Source organism: Eublepharis macularius, chromosome 8 (genome assembly GCF_028583425.1).
Source record: "Eublepharis macularius isolate TG4126 chromosome 8, MPM_Emac_v1.0, whole genome shotgun sequence".
Taxonomy (NCBI): domain Eukaryota; kingdom Metazoa; phylum Chordata; class Lepidosauria; order Squamata; family Eublepharidae; genus Eublepharis; species Eublepharis macularius.
In genome coordinates, this window is record NC_072797.1 from 86,117,751 (window position 1) to 86,140,499 (window position 22,749).

The following is a 22,749-nucleotide window of genomic DNA, read 5'->3' on the forward strand; positions in this document are numbered from 1 at the left end:
AAGGTGCTACTGGACTCTGTTCTATTTTTCTACTACAGACTAACGTGGCTAACTCCTCTGGATCTAAAACCACCTGGTGAGCTTTGAAGTGGAGTCATGCATTTGAACCAGGATCCTCCATACTCAAGACCACTGCTTTAATCAGTGATTGTCACTGTCACCACTGAAACTGATAGCCCATTATTGATGGCATTGTTGCTGTCATGTTGGTGGCCATAATATTCTGATTTAACCAGCAGATGATGACATGGATATATTTTTTTAATGATAATTAGTAGAAGATGAACTCAGGTGTTTAAAGGTGAAAATAATGTGGGCTCTGAATGTCAAAGGAATGCTTTACTATTTGCGACATTTCATACATGACCATTTAATAATGGCAGTGTTCTGGCAATGCCTGAGAAACAGATCCTATCAATAAACTTTTATGATATATGATGACTTGGGTAATGCTAGCCTTCTCTGTATTGTTCCAGTTTTAATATATGTGCTGCCAACATGACACCTTTCTATTCTTTGGCTCAATCATCAACCAAAAGGGAGACTGCAATGAAGAAATCAGAAGAGGCACCTTAAGCCATGTGACATACACTTGACAGACTTCCAGGGTCGTTGGGTTCTGGTGGTGGGCATTGGCAAATTTGAAGTTAAGTTTTAAAGACTTTTGTGGCCCCCTCTGCCTGATCATCATCGAGGCACACCACATAAGTTTGCTGGAGCTTGATTGGTTTGTAGCATTGGGAATCCACATCTCTAGCATCCAACAAATCAGCCAATTGAACACTGAGGCCATCTGTTCTGAATTTCTATCCCTATTCGATGGCTCCCTGGGATGTTACACTGGACCACCGGTATCCTTTGACCTAGACCCTACAGTACTGCCAATCCGTTTGAAAGCTCGACGTGTTCCCTTCACTCTCAATCCATGAATTGACAAGGAGCTAGACCGGCTGGTCACACAAGGGGTCCTTGAACCAGTGTCACATGCCCATTGGGAGACTCTCATTGTCATGCCCATCAAGGCCAACAGGACAGTAAGTTTCTGCGCAGGCTGTAAGTGTACCCTTAACAAGGCACTGCAACAGCATGCTTATTTGGTGCTGGTAGTGAGTCACCTCCTGGTATCGCTAGCAGGGGGCAAGATCTTTGCAAAGATTAACCTGGCACAAGCATACCAGCAGCTTCCAGTAGAAGACACCACTGCGGAAGCGGATTCATGATTGACGCCAATGGCATCCACCCTACAGCCAGCAAGGTGAAGGTCATTCGCAGTGCACCTACACCTCATTCCAAGAAAGAACTCCAAGCATTTCTCATGCTCCTGATTTTCTACCACTCTTTCTTGCCTCACAAAGCATCACTAGCCAAGCCACTGCATAGACTACTTGAGAAGAAAATGCCCTGGGTCTGGGGTCGGAAGCACAACCAGGCATTCTCCGCAGTTAAGGACCTCATTTCATCAGACAGCATACTCACCCATTAGGATGAACTCAAGCAGCTCATGCTCACCTGCAGTGCCCACCTTACGGAATTGAATGCCTGATGGATGGGAGGCCCCTATCGCGTACTTTTCCAGGACCTTATCACAGGCAGAACAGAACTATGCTCAGATTGACGAAGAGGCTCTTGTTCTGGTTGCTGGTGTTAAAAAGTTCCACGACTATGTCTATGGATGGCGCTTCAAGAACACCACAGACCACAAGCCACCACAGACCACAAGGCCTTTTTGCACCTGACCGACAGACCCTGCAGGTCATGTCTCCAAGAATGCTGTGCTGTCAGTTTTCCTATCTGCCTATGATAACGAACTTTTCTATCATCAGGCGAAAGCCTTGGGACACACCAATGCCCTTAGTCGCCTGCCACTGCAGGGTCCAACCACAAACCATGCTCCTGCTCATGAGGTCATGCAGATGGAATACCTGCCCCAACCACAGGTGCCACAGGCCCCTGTGCACCCATGGGAGACAACATACACACCGTGATCACGGATCCAAATTGATTTCGCTGGGCCTTTCCAGGGGCAAGTTTTTCTCATCATAGTGGACTCCTTTTTCTAAGTGGCCGGAAGTAATCCCTGTATCGACCATGATGTATGTGGTGTTCATCCATTCATTTAGGCATCTATTTGTGACCCATGACCTGCCAGGCACTATAGTCTCAGACAACGGTGCACAATTCACCTCCCAGGAATTCCAGAGATTCCTCAAGAACAATGCCATCTGGCACATCACGTCAATGCTCTTCCACCCATCAATGAATGGAATGGCAGAAAGAGTGGTGAGGGCCACTAAAGACTCACTCTGCAGATTAGGCCAAGGTGATTTGAGCCAGCGGTTGGCCAACTACTTATTGTGGCACCACATCACCCTGCATTCCACCATGGGACAGAGCCCAGTGAAGCTCTTGATGGGATGACGGCTAACGACCCTATTCAATCAGCTCAACCCAGACTTAGATCCAGATGCCAGGAGGGAGATGGAGGTTTCAGGATAACTCGGGAGGTTCCAGCAGGGCAACCTAGTTTACGCCAGAAACTATGGGGAAGGGCCAACCTGCGTTCTGGCTTCAGTGCTCAGAGCAACGGGGCTAATCTCCTATGAGGTGGCCGATGCCACCAGCAGAATACTCCGGAGACACACCAATCAGTTATGGCAGTGCTGGCCAGAGCGGGCGCTGACACAAGGGCTGAATCGGCAGTGACGACTGAACAGAGTGGAGGTAGTACAATGGCACAAAGCTGTTCAGCAATTCAGTCGAGTCCGGAGAACTCCTCCACTTCTCCTAGTGGGGCAAAGACCATTGTCAATGCTGAGCCACCTTTCCGAGGACCATCTATATCAGAAGGGTTGCATAGGTCTCAACAGGCTCGCCATCCCCCAGCTTATCTTAGTGACTTTGTCTGCAATGGGGTAGCCCGAACTTAGGGGGATGGGTGTTATGTATTGCTTGACTAGAATGAAGGCTCCTGAAGCCTACAAAGCTATTGGTGCTTGGGTGCCGGCACAGCCAATCAGAACTGTTGCCCTGTAGCCAAGCCAATCATTGTGCTAAAAAGTAGATACTTGTATATAGTTCATGCAAACGAAGGATTCTAGCTTCTTACATTGTATTGGTTGTTGTACAAGTGGGTGTGGTTTCTACAAGTATAAATTGGTTACTGAGGCTTCAGTCTGTCTGCTTCCAGTTTTCAATAAAGATGTTTATCATAATAAAGAGCTGTTAATCTCAATATACAATAATTGCTGTTGCCTTTTTTGATCAAAAATGATGGTTCATTTTTATAGAGACCTAACGTTCTAAACTACAGAGTTGGGGTTGTCTTTACTGCTAGTGCCCCCACCATGGTACCTGAGACTGATCATTTTGATCTTCTGCTGTCTGCACTTTATGGGTTTAGTATTGCCTTTGAGATATATATTGATGACTATGTAAATTTGTATTTATTGATTGGTTTTATCTGTTTTAATATGTATTTTAAATCTGTATTTAACTGTTCATTGTGAGCTGCCCTGAGCCTGCATGCAGGGAGGGCAGAATATAAATCTAATAATAGACATAAGCATAAACTGTATTCACATGATCTTTGAAAAGCCAGCCAGTGAAAAGAGGGATCTGAAGGAAACAAGCACACTATGGGCCTTTAAAAAGCTAATCAATGACTGTGTCAACTATGACCCACAAATACCTGTTTGTCAAGTTCTGGCATTGGTAGTGATATTTTGGTTCTATTTTTGCAATGACTTTCATTGAAGGTTTCAAAATAGCTTTGTTGTTTTTAATCTACAGTTATAACACAATTGCTGACAGTCTTACAAATCTGGGGTGTCATCATGTATTTCCTCTTGCTGCAAAATAGCCAAGCTTGTCAGGAAAGATTGCAATTTTAGCTTGCTTCCACTGTGGTACTTCATTAGTTGTTGTTGATAAAATTGTCATAATTAGCCTTAGCATATGCCAGAATAGTTTAAGGCTCATCCCAGGCATCTATGCACACATATCTGCAGATTGTGATGTACGGAATTATCTGGAGTAGTTCATACTATAAATAAGATAACTTTTGAAATATTTGGTTAAAAAAAAGGTAAACGTCCATGGGAGTTGTAGGAGAATAGTAATCTGATGACAGAGGAAGCTATAAAACCAGACTTTCTAAAAGCAATTTAAAATATTGCAGAGCAGGGTCATAAGAGTTAATTTTTTAACTGTATTGCCTTGGGCTGTAACCCTGTCTAAATTTATGAATGGATATATCCCATTTGCCTCCCCCCATCAGAATAAAGAGGCAGACACAAGGCTTGGGTACTAATGGGTAAAGTGGTTCCCCCCTTTAAAGCCCCTTAAAGCTCCAACTGCTCAAGCTGTGAAGCCTGAGGGAGGACTGGCTTGTCCAGGGGATCCTCACTAGGCAGTTTGTCCTTGCAACTGAGCCATGAAGCAGCCAGCTGCTCCTGACAGACCCCAATTCCCCACCAATGGGAATATGTCAAGGGTGCTCACTGGCCCGCTGACTCTTCCCAAACTCTGTCTTGCCACTAACAACCTATTCACAGCTCCACCTTGAGCCAGTTACCATGTCCCATGTACACAGTACAAGGTAGGCAAAAAAATCCTCTCCCCAACAGCCAACGGGGGAAAGGGGAACAATTCCTACTTGGCCCTGGCAACCAGTGAAACGTGCACTGCTATAGAGTGGATGGGTGGTCTGAGCAAGAGGTGATCACTGAAATGCCAGGGGGCTGCCTTTTAAGGGATTCAGCTCTGTCCCACCTCTTGAGTGAGGTATGCCTGCCGCTTTCCCCTTCTGGGGTAGCAAAAGCAGCCCCCAGCCCTAGCAGCTGGTTCTGTGGGCCAGGAAGTGCCAGATCATTTCAACTGGACTTTCCCACACATGTTCTGTAAGTAGGAAGAAAGTGGTTTTTATTTATTTTTGAGAGAGGTGGCAATGGCATGTTGGAACATCACACAAGTAAAAAAGATAGGAACTGAGAAAATACTGGGAATAAGATAGGAACTGGAAAATTACTGAAAACAGATTTAAGGGAGAAAATTTCCCCTAATAAGTTGCGTGAAAAGGAAATGAGGGGTAAAGAAACTATTGTGGAAGGTATCTTGGAAGACCGACAAAAAAATAAGACAAAAACATGCAAAAGAGATTGATGATTGTAAAGAAAGGTGGGAGGAAGGCAGCAGAAGAATAGGTGGGTGTGAAAGAGTCAGGTCAAGGTGAATTGAATCTGAAACAGGTCAGTGAATCAAACTTCATCTAAATGTACTTACTTTGAGCATCCTCAAACTTACATTAGAGGTGGGCGTAAGAGCCAAAGAATGAATTAGAAATTGCTCCTTCAGAATTAAATAGAAGATCAAAGGGCATTACATTGTGATAACAACTATGAATTGTATCTGTCTAGATAATTAAAGCAGCAATGAATGAAAAGCTAGCACTGAAAAATGGAATAGATTAAATTGCAATTTGAGCACCTTTCTGTACAGGGAACTGGTAGAACATCCCAGACTTTTTCTAAGCTCTTCTAAAATCTCATCAATGGTAAAAACCATTACTACTTATATTTCCTGACACAAGCACCTCACTCTTGGATTTCTATTCTTCTAGATAAGTGGTGTCCATAATCAAGTCATTTTTTTCCCTAGTGATGCATGTTTTCTGGGCATTTACAATCTCAGAAGGTATTTGTAAATAACCTGAATTATACGATCAGTGAAGATTAGGCAAAATAAGAGCATGTTTCCTTATTTTGCATACTTTATTGTGCTTTGATTAATCATGGGGAGTGGCTCATGGGGAGCACAGGATAGTGAATAACCTTTCTTTGACTTCTAGAACTCAGCTGGAGTTCCTGTAAGAAATTTCTTTCCCTAATGGTCCTCAACTGAAAAAGTCCACTGAAATGTATAACATATTCTTTATAACTGTATATTCAAGTATGTTTGCATGAAGAAATGAGACCATAGTCTTCTGGAGACCAACAGAGTTTGCTTACAAGCATCTTTTGGCTCTCCCTTGGGTAGCCAGATGGGGTTAGTCCACAACATCCAATAATTTCTTGTTACACATTTGGCTCAAACAGACAGGTGTAATGGTACCCCTGGTAAACTAGATCATAAATAAGTATTTCTTCATATAGCAAAGTTATGTAATAGTTTGAAACAACAGTAGGCAAAAAGTGTTATTGAAGAAATTTTGGGTTATGTATATATTAGTGGTTAATTTGTTGGTTCTTGATTTTATTAGTTATTATTTTGCATTGTAATAATGTATTCTGCTCATAGTTGTACAGCAGTGACTCATGAATGGAAAGCCATCAGAATTTCTGGGGTCATGTGTAGCATCATGCAACTATTAAGGGGCTAGTGGAATTAGCAATGGCAAGTGATATCATCACCCTACATTTGCACCAGGTTTCATAAGCCACTCAGTAGCTTTGTGCCTGCACAGTGCTGCAACCATGGCCATGGCGGCTCCATTGCCATCTCCCAGTGCCCACCAGTAAGGGAGGCAGCTTACCTTCCCTTTCAGCAGCACTCAGTGATGACAGCTGGGACGTTTGCTGTATAAGTGCCACTGTGGCTGACATTTAAAATGAATGAAAATTTTAATTTATGGCACTTCCCCATAACAAGATTTTCAAAGCAATGTACAGGAATAAAAATAACTTCAAACCCCAACAAAATCAAGCATCCCTACAAATCAATGCAGTAGTCAACACAGTTAATTTAATCAATACAAGCATCAAAGGTTTCCCCCCCCTCTCCCCCCAAAACCTTCCCTTTGGCAACAGAAAATAAATGGCACACTGCATAATACAGCAAGATTCAAATAAATGTAATAAAACCCCAACCAACTGGACAAGAAAGCAGAGCCAGCTTTACCTAGATCCTAAAACTTCACAAAAATTAACAAAAAAGGTAAACCAAGGCACATACAGCAAGGCTTTAGGTACTTCTCCTATACTCCTCCTATAATGTAGTACATTCCATGACCCTAACTAGTAGTGGTAATGTTAATGTGATAATGGTTCCTATGGTCCGTAATGATCCCTTCCATTACCACCACAATATTTATACTGTTTCCACAAGCCTCCTTTTATAAACTAAACTGCCCATGTTCGTTTATTATCTTCATCATCGTCATCGTCATCATCATCATAGTCTGCCTTCCTCACTGAGATCCAAGACAGATTACACAGTGCAAATGAAATACAATATAATCAACAGCTAGAATGTTCACTGAACGAAGTACAATAATGAACAACAGTTAGGATGTTCAATGAAACAGATACAATAGGGTATGGTAGCAGAAAATTTGATAACAAGCATAAAGCAGAGCACAGAGATGAATCTTTTTGAAAAAAAACAACGAATTTACATGACATGCTTAGCAATGCAGAATCTCTCTAGTAGGTGCATAATCTACATCAGCAGATGATACCCAATAGCACAGTGTATAGTCCCTGTCCCTATCAAGTCATCTCCCTGAGCTGTTTCTTAGGACCTTGACCTATAACCTGGGTAGAAAGCCCTCCTGAATAATTCCGTTTTGTACAGTTTTCAGAAAACCTAGAGAGTCTCTAAACAATTAAAAACAAAAAGCCTAGAAAGTCTCAATATTACAGTGTCATAAATCCAGGTGGGCCAAATTGGCCATGTCAAGGTAGAGGGCCGTTTTCCAGGCTAGTCTGCGTTGTGAGAAGGCCTTTTTTACAGCTGCAAGAGAAGCATTTTCTTGCTTCTCTAGCACCAGTGCTGGGTCTAGTATAACCCCTAGGCTCTTAACTGAGTTGGCAAGGTCAACTAAGCCCCATCAAAGGCTAGAAGAACAATGTCCTTCAAGATCTCTACTTTATCAACCAGCATCACTTCCATCTTGTCTGGGTTCAATTTCAATTTGTTTGCTTTCCATCAGTTGACAACAGCTGTCAAGCAATGACTTTACTGCATCACCAGGAGATTTGGGTAATGAGATATAGAACTGGGTATCATCTGCATATTGACGGAATCCAATTCCATATCTATGAATGAGGTTTCCTAAAGACTTTACATATTGTTTGAATAATATGGGAGATAAGATCACACCTTGCGAAACCCCACAAGATAATTCTCACACTGAGGATAGCTGGTCTACAATAGGAACCCTTTGAGTCCATCCCATGAGGAACAATTTAAGGAAGGTCTCTATCCCAGGTACTTTTCTCACTCAGGTTTTAAAGCGTGTCTGTACCTGTTCTGCATCCCATGTTTTCAAGGGTTTCACATTTGCAAGCTGGTCATAGGATGTGGTGCCACTCTTTTCCCCCATTACCCCGATTTTTCTCCCTGCTGATATAGCCCAATGTTAATTTTTAATCAGCTGCCCAGTCGGGGCAGACACGATTAATGCCAATGTGAACATTTTGCAGCACTCCTCCCCCTCTTCTTTTCCCTAGTTGCTGATTGGATTGTGTGAAATTAACCACATCCACATAACTCAGCTCTCTGAACTCCTCTTTTCCGTCATTTTTTTGGCTGCACGTACAGTCTCTCTTACTTTATTACTCTGACATATACTTTTCCTTTGGGTGGAACCTGTAAGGGAGGAGGGGTTGTTTCAATTTAATTCTTCTTTCTCCACTTTATGTGCTATCCCTGCGCCCCGGTGCGTTTCATGTGAGTGCTGCCTGTTTAGGTTGGGTTGTTTTCCTCCCTTTCTCCTCAGCCTGGATCCATTTCCTTTTCTCTCCCTCCCTCAAGAGCATCTCTCAAAATGCTGTCAGTCAGAGTGGCGGGGCTTCTCTTTCATCTCCCCCCCTCCACCCTTTCAAGCCAGCAAGCGAGAGCATGAGGTGGGGGCAGAGGAGTGGGAGGCGGGGATGTTAAAGTTACATTACTGGTGTGATGGAGAGCGGAAGAGAGAGAGGCGTACACACACACACAGAGGCTCTCCACTGGCTCTCCACTTCACGCAGCCAACTTGCTAAGCTCAGCCAAATTGTGCTGGGTTCAAGAGCTGCTGCAGCCTCTCCTCTTTGGAGTGTGCATGCGCAATCCCCACGCAATAGAGAATTTCCACACAAGACAGAATTTCGCAGCCCCTCAGAAAGCATGCCAAGCCCCGGCTCAGCATGTCTCAGCAGAGCCAGAGGTGGGTATGAGTCCACTCCCCCTCACACCATGCCCAACCTCTGGGGAGGCAAGTCCTGCCTTACCCTGGGAAGAGTGCAGTGGGAATGGGTGGTTGAAGGGGCGGCATGGGGGGGGGGAGGCTTGTCTGTCCGAAGATGTAATGCAGGGTCATTAATAGACATGGGCACGAACCAAAAAATTTACAGAACCAGAGGATCATGGTTCGGCGCAGACCACGATCCCGAATTCCCGAACAGCAACGACTATCTCCCATTCCCGAACCCGGATAGTGGATTGTGGAGGCAAAAGCGGAGGGGCGCCCCGCTGTTCCCAGTGATACAGGGACGGTGGGTGATGCCGGCGGCATCTGTGTTTGTGTTTGGCCATCTGTGTTTGGCCGTCAGAGCTGCCTATCGGGGTTCACAGGGATGAAATTGGAGTGCCCATGGCTACAAAACACCCCCTTCCCCCTCCCCTGGGTGTCATCTCCCAACTTGTGACTGCTTTGCTGCTCTGTGGTTGGAAGGAAGCCCTGCTGATCAAGGTTAGCTGGGCTTCCATTCAGGTTTCCAGGGCGACAGAAGGAGTGCAGACAGAGTTCAGGCATTCCCCTGGCTCCGTTGCCAGGGGAATTGATTGCTGGCACCTGACTGTCTGGCTTCTCGAACCGCGGCCAAACGCACTGAACCAGGCCTCAAGTCAAGCTGGGCTTCCATTTGGGTTTCCAGGGCAACAGAAGAAGGGCAAACAGAGCTCAGGCATTCCCCTGGGTCCATTGCCAGGGGAATAGATTGCTGGCGCCTGAGTGTCTGGATTCCCGAATCGAGCCCAAATGCCATGATCCAGGCCTCTCCCAACCGCTGGATCGTTGGCTGTGGATGATCACGATCCGCCGGGTCACGATCGCGCGATTGCCATTTTTGTGGAGTTTTGACGTTCATAATGAGGATCGTGCCCATCTCTAGTCATTACCATGCATGCTCAAAGTTTTTTTTTTAAAAAGCTGACGTTCACTGCGATGCCCCAAAAGTCTGAAACTGAACAGAGGCTTCCAGGCAGAATCACGAGAGGCCGAATCGAAACTGCTGGGAAGTGTGAAAAGATCAGTACCAAGCCGACACCACTGTGGTTGCTAAACAATGGCACTTTAAACTGTGAGTGCGAAATCCACCCTCGTCTTCCATTTTAGTTACTTAATTTTTATGATATTTCTCCCAGCACATATATCAATGTTCTCAATGTTTTTGCTTAATACTGCTTCTTATATAGTGTGGGATGCATTTTTGTCTAAGATGGTAATCAATTAATATATATTCCATGAATGATTTTATTAATTTTGAACAATAGCATACAATATTAGCCACTTCTCAGACACAAAAATGAGCCTTCATGTTGGATAAAGCAATGTGTGTCTTGGATCTTATTGTATGGAAAATGTAAGGCACAGGAACAGCTTAACCTCAACTGATTTTAATGGAGCTGCATGGTTCCAGTTGATGAAATGCAGTTGATGGAATGTAAGTAGAGAGAGATGGGTTGCTAACTAGAGTTTTAAAAGAAGTTCAGTCTGAAATAATAAATGATATGTATCTGTATTGCACCTTGAATTATTTTACATTCACTAAAATAAAGTATTTTTTTAAAAAATTCTAAAGTATTTGCGACTGTGAAGAATTATTTGTTACTCTTTCTCCAAATATGTTCCTAATGATTCTCATATCTACGTTAATATCCCGTTTTAAGAAAAGTTTAGTTTGTAGCTGGAAATATTCATAGTTTTTGTAATGTACTCATTTTTAAAAAGAAATTCACTGTTTCTGTGCATAAAGTTATGATACAGACTAGAAAACAAGCTATAAAACAGCACAACTCAATAAACAACAATCAACACTAACTACAGAGGCTCTAATAGCCTAAAGATGGTAAAACTGTTCAAAGACAGAGATGTTAAACTAGCTACTTAACAATAGCAGAACTCTGACTGCACAATTCAGCAGCAATTTACAGGGCAATCCTAAGAGAAGTTATTCCAGTCTAAACCCATTGAAGTAAATTGGCTTAGATGAGTAATTCTGTTTAGGATTGCACTGTTAATTTCCAAAGGTTAGACATCAGAACTGTTCCATTTATTGAAATGAATAGAGCAGTTTGCATGTGCATGATTTTTTTTTGTTAATAATTTTTATTGGATGGGTCAATACAATCAAATTAAAATACATATACAATTCATTTAATTTCCCACAGCTATATTTCCCCACCCCTCCCCTCCCCCTTTTCCATGTTGACTTCCAACAGCACTCCAACCCCCCATTATTATTATCACATTATTTCTATACTATAGTTGTTCTTGTCTCGTTATTGGTAAAGATCTTAACTATATCTTATCTTACTTAATATCTTTAAAACCCTTCAAAAGACCATAATTGTCCCTTAACATCCCATCTCTTTTCTATATATTTTTTTAGTTTTTTTCCAATCTTCCAAAAACCTTTTGGGATCTTGATCGTCCAAATTTCTTGTTAACTTGTCCATTTCAGCCATGTACAACCATTTCCTTGTCCATTCTTCAATTTCAGGTATTTCTTCTTTCTTCCAGTATTGAGCATATAACATTCTTGCTGCTGTTATCATATAACAATGTCTTATTTCTATTAACATCTTCTAATGCAAAGATAATAACAACATTTCTGGGTTTTTAACAACATTATACTGGAGTATCAAAGACATCTCAACACAAATTTTAATCCAAAAGTCTCTAGCCATTCGGCAAGCCCACCACATATGAAACAGAGAGCCCTCATGCTCCTTACATTTCCAACACTTATTGGATAGCTGTTTATTGGCTATGGCTAATTTTTTCGGTGTTAAATACCATCTATATATCATTTTATAGCCATTCTCTCTTATACTGGTACATGTTGATATTTTTAATGTGTTCTTCCACAGGTCCCATGCTTCCATCGTTATTTCATTATTACAATTTATTGACCACTACCATCTGTACCTTGACTGTTTCATCTTCTGTGAACCACTTCAATAACAATTTATACATTTTTGAAATTGCTTTAGTATTATCTCCTAACAAAAGTTCTTCAAATTCTGAGTTTTTAATTATAAAACCTGTTTTCCTTTGGTCTGAGTCAAATAAATCTTTTATCTGTCTGTATTGTAACCAACCATACTTAAAAGGCAACTCCTCATTTGGTTTAAGCTTCAGCTCCTTATCTGCTACTTCTGTTAAATCATTGAGGGTAAGCCATTCTTTCCCCTTATACTCTAGATTTGGGTTGATCACCTCAGCTGGTATAATCCACAGTGGTTTCTTCTGATCTATATATTTTTGGTACTTTAGCCAAGTCAACAATAAATTCCTCCTCAAATAGTGTTGCTGGAACATTGCATCCACTTTATACTTATCGTACCACATATATGCATGCCATCCAAAAAGCTTATTATAACCTTCCAAGGTTAACAAATTATGATTGGTTAAAGACACCCATTCTTTTAAACAGACTAGGCATATCGCTTCATGGTAAAGTCGAAGATCAGGTAACTGCATTCCACCTCTTTCCTTCGCATCATAACGTACTTTCATCTTTACTCTGGGTTTCTTTCCTACCCACACAAACTCCGATATTTTCTTCTGCCATTTTTCCAATTGCTTTTTGTCTTTAATGATTGGTATTGTTTGCATTAAGAACATAATTCTGGGCAGCACATTCATTTTAACTGTGGCAATCCAACCAAACCACGATAAGTTTAATTTGAAACCCCAGCTGGAAGGAAGAGACAGACACAGGCTTGGAATAAAGGGGCGTTTATTAAAATGACCATAAATGTAATGCACGGCAAGAGCTAACTAAGCGGTACAAGTCAAGCACTGGGGTCATACCACTGACCACCGCCTTGCCTGTCTGGGCGAGCCCCACTGCCCCGGGTATAGGCCATCTCCTGAATGGCTGGAACCCAGCAGCCAGGCCTAGGATCCCCCCTCAAGCACCCTTTACGCCCCAGCCGACTACCATGAGGTTAGGCCTTGCTCCTGGGGATCCCCTCAGGTGCCTGCCCTCTTAGCAAGGAGCCGTCAAAAGCATCCCGCCGTCCTGGCAGCCCTGCACCCCACGCATGGGGAAATGCTAGAGGGGCTCACCGGCCCGCACCCTATTCCCAAAATCTCCTGCCAACTATTAACTAAACAGCACAACCCAACAATAACTCAACCACTGCCATTAGTGCAAGGTAGGCGAAAAAAAACCCTTCCCAACAGCCAATCAGGGAAAAGAGGGAAAAATTCCTACCTGGCTCTGAGCCCAGCAGCCAGCTAGTCCTGCACTAAAAACAGGGTGAGGTGGGTGGGCCGAGCGATCGAAGAGACTGGAGCTGGGGAAGGGCGGAGCAGCCAGCAAATGGCTCCTGGCTCCGCCCCCCAGCAAAGCCCCGGATGCCCAGGAAGGGAGACTGTCTCCGTTCCACCGGGCGGGGCTTCAAAGGACGGCTCCCAGCTCCAGCGGCATTCTGCCGCGCTGGGAGAGCCGCATTATTCCATTTTATCATGTCTCTTTCAATTTGTGACCAGAGCTTTTCATAATTATTCTTAAATAAATCAATGTTTTTTGCTGTCAGCTCTATTCCCAAATATTTAGTCTTGTGTACCACTTCACAGTTTGTAAATTCACACAATTCCTGTTGCTTCTTCTTGGTCATGTTCTTAGTTATTATTTTTGATTTCTTTTTATTTATAAAAAATCCTGCTAAGTCTCCAAATTCTTTAATTTTATCCAGTAATCTTGGCAAGGTTTGTATTGGGTCTTCTACTATAAACATCACATCATCTGCAAAAGCTCTTAACTTATAAGAAGATCCCTTTATTTTTATCCCTTTTATGTTGTCATCTTCTCTCATCTGCCTTAGTTATATTTCTAAGACCATAACAAAGAGCAAAGGTGATAGTGGACATCCTTGTCTTGTACCTTTCCTTATTTCAAACTTCTCTGTCAGGTCGTCATTGACACAGATTGTTGCTCTTTGTTCTTTATATATTGTTCTCACTGCTTCTATAAATTCTTTACCTAAATCCATCTTTTCCATTAATGCAAACATAAAGTCCCAGTTCAAATTGTCAAAGGCCTTCTCTGCATCTGCAAAGAAAAAGTCAACTTCTTTGCCTGATCGTTTATCAAAATATTCAATAGCATTTATAACCACTCTCAAGTTGTCTTTTAATTGTCTGTTTGGTAGGAATCCAGCCTGATCCTCTCCTATAAAATCCATTAGCCATATCTTTAGCCTGTCTGCTAATATTCTTGCCATTCTTTTATAGTCATTGTTTATCAGTGAAATTGGTCTGTAGTTTTTCACATCTGACAAGTCTTGTGATTCTTTCGGGATCAGAGCAATGCTCGCTTCATTCCATGTGTTTGGAAGTCCTTTTCCTTGAAGTATGCATGTGCATGAATTTTGTGTGACATGCAAGCTGTATACAGGACTTTGGATGAAGATTTTCATGATGTTTTTGTGAGACTTCAGAGCCTTTCTTTCTCCATTCTTGTTTTAATCCACAAATATCCACACATTCCTTTCCTGCTGTACCTCAAGCAATCATAAGTCCAAAAATTTCATTACACTTATATTTTAGTATGTATGAAGGTTCTTGAAGAATGTCTTTGTACAATTCTGAAATGTTTGGTTCAGCATTTTCTGATTCAATGGTAAGGGGGGGAACTGTAATAAATTTTGAAGCTATTGGCTTTGAACACTGCTTCTCTCCTACAACAGCTGCTGCTGATGCACTGAAATGTTTATCAAAACACCATGAGTTACTGGCATATATTTATGCATTATTATTATTTTTTGCACAGGTGGGAAGTAATTTCTGCTCTTTCCATTCCATGAGATATTTGCAGTTTGCCTATATTGCAAGGCAGGCCACCATTTTCTGCCCTCAAATCCTGAGGGTTGCTTTTGTTTACAATGGAAGTAGCTATGATTCAATATTGTGATAACTTGGAGTAATTCCCTCATCTCTCTCAGGTTGTAGAAAGGAAATAGTTGAATGTCAGTATTGTTCTGGTATATGGCTTTTGTATCCATTTGTATTTGTGCTTCAATAGATTGTCTAACAGGTTGAATTGTACAGTTCCACATGTGTGGGAGCAAAATCTAGATTCTAGTCAAAATAGTCTGACAAAGAGGGCTTGACTCTTGAAAGTTTATATCCTGGAAATTTTGTTGGTGTTCCTCTTTTACTGCAGACTTACTCAGGGGGATTCCACATGATCAATTTTGATCGGACTTTCTGAGCAGTGATGCCGCAGTGGAGTCCTATGTATCCCCTTCTCCCCGATTCCACATTAGGCTTTTGTTTCGCACATTTCGGCTCAAAGCCCATCATGCAGAATTTTTGACAGGATAAAAATCGATTCCTCATCTCTTTTTCCGGGGGAAGTGTCGAATGATGCACATCTTTTTTTTTATTCCCCCCCCCCCAAAAAAAACGTTGCTACACATAAACATTTCATCAAACCAACACATTAGAAAAAAAATTCTCACAAAAAAACGTTGCTACACATAAACGTTGCATCAAATAAACATATTGGATAGGCCAGAGCACTTCCCGCCGATATTGTGGAAGAGTAATGGCTATTGACATTTGGAGGGAAAATTGTTACCAATGACCCCGCGTCTATCTTTCCCGCTTTCTTCGTGAGCAGTGTGGTTTAGTGATAGGTGTTGTGTTGAGGACGGTCTCTTTCTCCCTCCATGAAATGCCTAGACCACTAGTTGAACGCTGAATTCCCTCCATCACACTTTCACTCTACCTCAGAAGCTGTCAGCTGTCAGCAAGCAACAAGTAACAAATTTGGCGTGTTGTAAAATGGACCTGTTATTGGTCAGCTGTTGTCATGTGACACAGGATATGTTTCTGCATAGATTTGTAGAAACGTTGCAACGTTTTTTTACATTTTTTTAAAAAAAAAGAGGGGAAGGGAAAGGGTAGTGGGTGTAGCTTAGAAAACATGATTGGCCAATCAAATTAAGTTGATTCGAAGGGCAAGAGAAAAGGGCAAGGGTGGGGAGAACATCGGATAAAGAATTCTGCATGATTAAAATCCCTAATCTGCTGCGCATGGACAAATAAGTCGGGGGAAAGCAGGATGGGAAAAAAACAGACAAAACGAGCAGTGACTTCGAATCTGCTGCTAGGATTGCCTTCCCACATGTGGAAACACAAGAAAAAATCGAGGTCATTTAGAAGCTGAAGCAGGGAAAACCATTCGTGCAGAATCACCCATAGTTTCTCACCTGAAAATTGCTTTGTTTTCATGTATGGAGCCAGAGACACCCTTACCCCTACTCGGTATGATTAATAAAAACAAAATAATTTCTCCTCTCTCCTGCCCTCTTTCTTGGGGTGTTTTTTTTTCTCTTGATCCTCTTGGATTGAACGGCTCACTCCAGTTGTTGCAGGTTTACATGTTTAAGAATACTGGATGGAAACTGCACAATTGCAAAATACAATGATTGATTGATTTAACTTATAGTTATCTCTCTTTGCAAATGGGCTCAGAGTGGATAACTTTAATATTAAAATGTACATTAAAATTTTACATTAAAACCATAAATAGGTATACATTTCAGTCATAAAAAACAACTCTAGATGGTGACTCATTTTACCCAGCCCCCATAAAGCATTTCTATGTGGTAGGAGGTGAAGAACAGCAGTAGACCAGGGACCACCAGCAGGTGTTTATCAGCTGATGAGAGCAACCTCCAGGGAATATATGGTTAGAGGCAGTTCTGCATATATGCTGGTCCCAGTCCTCTAAGGACTTTATAGGTTAGAACCAAAACCCTGAATCTGATCTGAAACTCTACGGGGAGCCAGTACAGGTGTCATAGAACAGAAGTTATAAGTATCCATAAGAATGCACACAGCTACATTTTAGACCTGCTGTAATTTCGGGACCAGACGCAATGAGGCAACTATATCAGCATGACTGAATTTGTGGATTTATTTGCTGAAACTGATAAAATGTATTTATGGAGGACTATTGTCATAATCTTGCACTCACTATCTGCAATGATATAAAATCTTAGATAAATCTTGTAAAACTATCAAACAATCCAAATTTGAAATTGAATTGAAAAATACTTCATATTTCTAATGCCTGATTTCCCAATATGTTAATAATAAAGAATTTGGTTCACTTTAATAGGAATTAATTAAGCAAATAAGATAAATAGCATGCACACACACATACACATAAATCAAATCAAGAAAATGAAGGGATGGTGTCACCAATTTTCTGACTTGTAAAGCACAGGGAAGAGTAATCAGATTTTCTGGAATGACTGACACTCAGCAAGAAATTCTACATGCCATCCTGTCTTAAACATCATCATCATGATCCCAACCAAGGAAACTACCTTGTCATGGTGGTAGGAATTGTGTGCTCCTATGAGGCAAATATGCTGGTGGTAGCAAGGCTCAGTCACTCAAGCCAAACTGGTTTTTGCTGAGGAAGCAGACTAAAAGTGTCCAAAACCTATGAAATATAGTGAAAAAGTTGAAAAGGAAATCCATATTGGATCAGTCATCACCCAGTTCAACAAGGACCACACTGGATGTTGGAGCTCATGGACATCAGGTGATAAGTGGGCTACAGGACTCAATGACCTCTGCTAGACAACCAGGGCAAGACACTGGAAGGCTACTAGAAGGATAACTACAAAGAAAGAAATGGACATTGAAAAATAAGTCAGCAATGGAGTGTTATAGCCAAGCAAATTTATCAGCTTGAGGGTGTCACAAACAAATTTTTGCAATTTGGAAAGAAAGATTCCTTGATTCTGAAGTAACTGAGCAGCAATTGTGTGACCAAAGATGCTATTTAACAGGGATGTCAAACATATGGCCTACAGGCTGTATCCAGCCCTTCCAGGCTCAGATTCAGCCCGAGAGCAACCAGGTGACTGGAGGCTGCTCTGGGGTGTGAGCAGGACATTGCATAGTGAAGGTACACCAGCTCAGAACTCACTAGCTGAGACTTCTGGCTCCCAACACGGTCTGTGAACTATGACTCCCATGATGCTGTATGCTGGGGGCCCTGACACTGGTGAGGCCACTTGCTTTCAGTGGCAGGGTCGCTCTTCAAATTACCATAGTGGCAGGGTGAATAGGGAGCTGGCTGGAGTTGGAGGCTGTGGCATGGCATAATTCAGCTGTAAGGGGTGAGAAGGGCTGAGTTGGTTCTAGGGTAGGATCACTGGGCACAGCTGGGAAGAGGGTGTTTGCCCCCCCAGTCGGAAGAATGAGACAGACACAAGTCTTTCGAATTAAGGTCCGCTTTATTGAATACAACATACACTCTAAACTGCGGCAAGGCAAACTGGCGGAACAGGTCAAGCCATGGGGTCACCACAGGACCTCTGCCTTGACCTGTCTGGATGAGCCCCACTGCCCCGAGTGTGAGCCATTCATGGAATGGCCTAGACCCAGCCGGCCAGGCAAAGGGTTCCCTGCCTCAAGCTCCTAAAGCCTCAGCCATACAGCATGAGGGAAGGACTTGCACCTGGGGTTCCCTGAAGGTGGTCTGACAGGTGGTGGTAGCCATGAAGCATACCATCCCTCCTGACAGATCCAATTTCCCCCCTATGGGGAATTGCCATGAGGGTGCTCACCAGCCCACTCCTTATTCCCCCACTTTCTCCTGCCAGGATGGCGTAACAGGCACCACTCAACCAAATGCCTCAAACCCCTGCTGCAGTATGAAGTAGGCAAAAACCCCATTACTGCTTTGCCAGTTAGGGAAATGGGGAAAATTTCCTACCTGGCTCAAAACAGCAGCTGGTTAATCCCGCACTGAAACAGGGTGAGGAGGGTGGGCTGATCGCATGGAGCAACTGAAGCCGGTGGGGGTGGAGACGCCAGCTACAGTGCCTGGGAAGGAGGGAGGTCTGTCTCTTCCTCCTTCCGTGGGGGCAAACTTCGCCTCCCAGCTGAGCCTCTAAAAGGTAGCTGGGAAGGGGCTGCATTGTGTGAATCTGGAATAGTTATGATGAACTGTTTGGGTGATCTGATGTCAAGATCATGAGAATGTCCATGTGGATGGGGCTTTGGGGTGGCTACAATATGGTTAGGAGTAGAAAAACGGTGTTGGGGGTTCAGCCTGTTAAAACTTAATGGGAATAATTGCTAATGAAGTTCACCAACATCTAATTGATAAAGACCTTTTACCAAAGGACAGAAAAGAAACTGCCAAAAGTCTCGCAGAACAAAAGACCAATTACTGATTGATAAAATAGCATTAAAAATAAATTTGCACATACATTGGATTGATTACAAAAAGGCATTCGACTCCCAATCGCTTTCATAGATTGAAAAAGTATTGGAAATACTTGGTTAGCAGCAATATTAGAAAATGGTGCACAATATTGACAGCTACTAGAGCGCTACTAAAATGTGTCAGTATCACATGTGAAATATTTAATGGTGATTCTCTCACTTTTATTGCTTGTCATTGCTATAATGGCACTAATGATGATACTGAATAAAACACATTGCAGATATGAGATCTTGAAGAGAGCAGAACAAATATCTCATTTGCTATATATGGATGACCTTAAATTATCTAGAAAATCCAAAGAGGAAATCAAATCGGTGCATACAATGCATACTGTGTACACATATTTAGCCAACATATAGCTATGGAGTTTGGGGAAAATGTGCAATGCTATCAATAAAGCAAGGGGATATTTCTGAATTAGATGGAATACAACTTGTGAATGGAAACAGAATCAAGAGCTTAGGGTATGAAGAAAACTACAAATATTTGGAAATATTGCAAGCTAATGATATTCAGCATACAATAATGAAAAAGAAGACTTATGTAGAATGCATAAAAAGGGTTTGGCAAATACTCAAATTGAAATTAAATGGTGGAAGAATAATTCATGCTATAAACACATGGGTGATGCCATTGATTCAATACAGCTCTGGAATGGTAGATTGGGCACTAGCCAAATTGGATGTACTGGATTGCAAAATGAGGAAAATTATGACACCCTACATCACACACTAAATCCTCAAACTGACATAGTTCAACTTTATTTGCTACGAAGTAATAGTAGACAAGAATTTTTATAATTAAAACAAACAATAGAAAAAGAAAAAAAGACACTAAATGATCACATCAACAGCAAGAAAGGGAAAATGCTGGCTGATGTTCACAGAGTAGGAATAATTAAAGTTAAAGGTGTGTGAGTGAAATGTCATCAAGTCACAACTGATTTATGGCGACCCCTGCTGGGGCTTTCAAGACAAGAAAGAAGAAGAGGTGGTTTGCCATTGCCTTCCTCTGCAGTATTCCTTGGTGGTCTCCCATCCAAGTTCTGACCCTGCTTAGCTTCCAAGATCTGATGAGGTCAGGCCTCCCCTCCAAAGCTAAAGATGTAAAAGATAAATGTAGGAAAGAAATGTTAAAAACTGCATGGAGGCATGGCAAAGTAAACCACTGCATGGTCAATACATGAAGAGTACTGAGGGTAAAGTCGACAGGAGTAACAACTGAATTGACTATTACAAGATATATTGAAAAAAGAGACAAAAAGACGTCTATTAGCAGCACAAGAGTAGGCAATAAAAATTGAAAAGACTATGAATGACGGCAAGTGTAGATTGTGCAACAAAGTGGATGAAACAGCTGACCATCTCATCAGTGGGTACAGTAAGATCACAGAAACTGAGTATAAAAAGCACTATAATAAAGTAGCTGCAGTGCTTCACTGAAATTTATACAAAAATACGAGCAAAATATTGGTGGGAATAAACCCAAGAAAGTTGTTGAAAATGAAAACGTTAAGAACTTGTGGAATTTCAAAATCCAAAAGCCAAGAAGTTAGCGCATAATACTCCAGATATTACTGTGGTTGAAAGTCAAACTGATTGATGAAGCAATCCCAAGTGACAGTCTAATTGAGAAAAAAGAGACTGAAAAGATAACAAAATATCAAGATCTAAGATCTGAAGTTCAGAGTCTCTGGGAGAAACATACAACGGTTATTCCAGTAGTGATAGGAGCACTAGGAGAGGTTCCAAAAAGACTAACTAAACATTTAGGCATCTTAGAAAACAATATTTAATTAGATGAATCAATGGTATGCAGTATTAGAAAGAAGATTCATACATTTATATATTCCTGCAAACATTGCATTCAGTTGCTGTTAATCCAGGCATTGCCACTATCCCTGCCTCAACTGGATCACTAATCCAAGCTCCTGTAAACTTGCTAAACTTCTAATAGGGAGCTGTCTAGCAAGTACCATTGCCAAAGTTGTTGTGCACTCATTCTTTTCAAAATTATGAGATGATGACTTGTTAGTTTCCTGTATGCTGTTGCAGCAGGGAAAATAGCAACTCCCAGAAACTATTTCAGATTAAGAAAATGGAAAAGGGGAACATCTAATCCACCTCCCCTTGCAGTACTGTTCTCACTATTCGTTCATTGAACAGTAGCGCAACCCCAAGATAAGGTTTCTCTTCAGATCGCCTAAATCTTTCACCTCCCCTTGCATATTCCCTAACTGTATTGGGTTCACTCGCTGTTTACAGAAAACTAATTGGTTGGGCTATAAAATCATAATCTTCTTCCCTCCAGAATTCTTACAAGTAATGAGGTACAATCCGTGATCCCAAATGACCATTCTACATAATAAACAATAGATTATTAATAATAACTTTAAGTAAATATACTTAGCCACCCTACATTTTCTGCTTTGTGTTACTTGGTGCATTTTGATGTTCAGGTTTTTTTTTTTTTAGTTTCTCTGTATTTAAGAAAATGACTTTTAATTAATGATCATTTGTTTCTGTTGTGGCAAATTTTGTTGTTGAATGTCTTCTATACATTTAATCTGGGGGAGGGGGAGATTTCCTCAAAGTGTGCAAATAAAAAAAAATTGGTACCTTCGGTTTGGTAATACCAAACTGGAGAGAAAATTCAGTAATCCCCAAATACCAAATTGATTATCTAGTTCAGTTTGGTAATACAGAGCAAATTCGGTAAAATTCAGCCATTGTTTCCTAGGGGAAACACAATTTGGGGCTATCTGGTGGCCTGGAGGGGGTTATTTTTTGACCAAATTTTCATCACATTTGCAAGGTACCTAGTCCTGAGACTCTTCTCTAAAGTACCCCCCAAAGTTTCTTAAAGATTGGACCAGGGGGCATTTTATGGGTCCCAAAAGAAGATGCCCCCAGCCATGCTCCAATCTCCCAGTATTCCCTATGGGGGAAACTGGAGGGTTTCCAGAAGGCTAGGAATCATATTTTACAAGAAAAATCCACCAAATCTGCAGGGGGCCAACTCCTGACTGTCCTCTAACGACTTCCCAAGTTTCATGAAGATTCTGTGGACCTCTGAACAAGGTGCCCTGAGCTGCTCTATTCTTATTGGGGGGGAGGGGAGTCCAAGCTGAATCTCACTGTAGAAACACATGAAGCAAGGCTTTCATGGCCAAAGGCACAGTCCAAAATGGAAGCTCCAGACACAGAAAGTCTAACAGAACTAAGCGGAAGCCAAACACCCCACACTACCCAAGTGTCCTTGAACAAGCTGCCCACAGCCA

The 22,749-nt window shown here is 41.8% G+C and overlaps 1 non-coding gene across 1 annotated transcript; it reads right to left on the reverse strand.

Moving 5' to 3' along the window:
- Positions 1-21,537: 21,537 nt before the first annotated feature.
- Positions 21,538-21,660, reverse strand: LOC129335255 (U4atac minor spliceosomal RNA). Its single transcript, XR_008597597.1, has one exon. It is a non-coding gene; the product is annotated as a U4atac minor spliceosomal RNA (small nuclear RNA).
- Between the last annotated feature and the right edge of the window lie 1,089 nt (positions 21,661-22,749).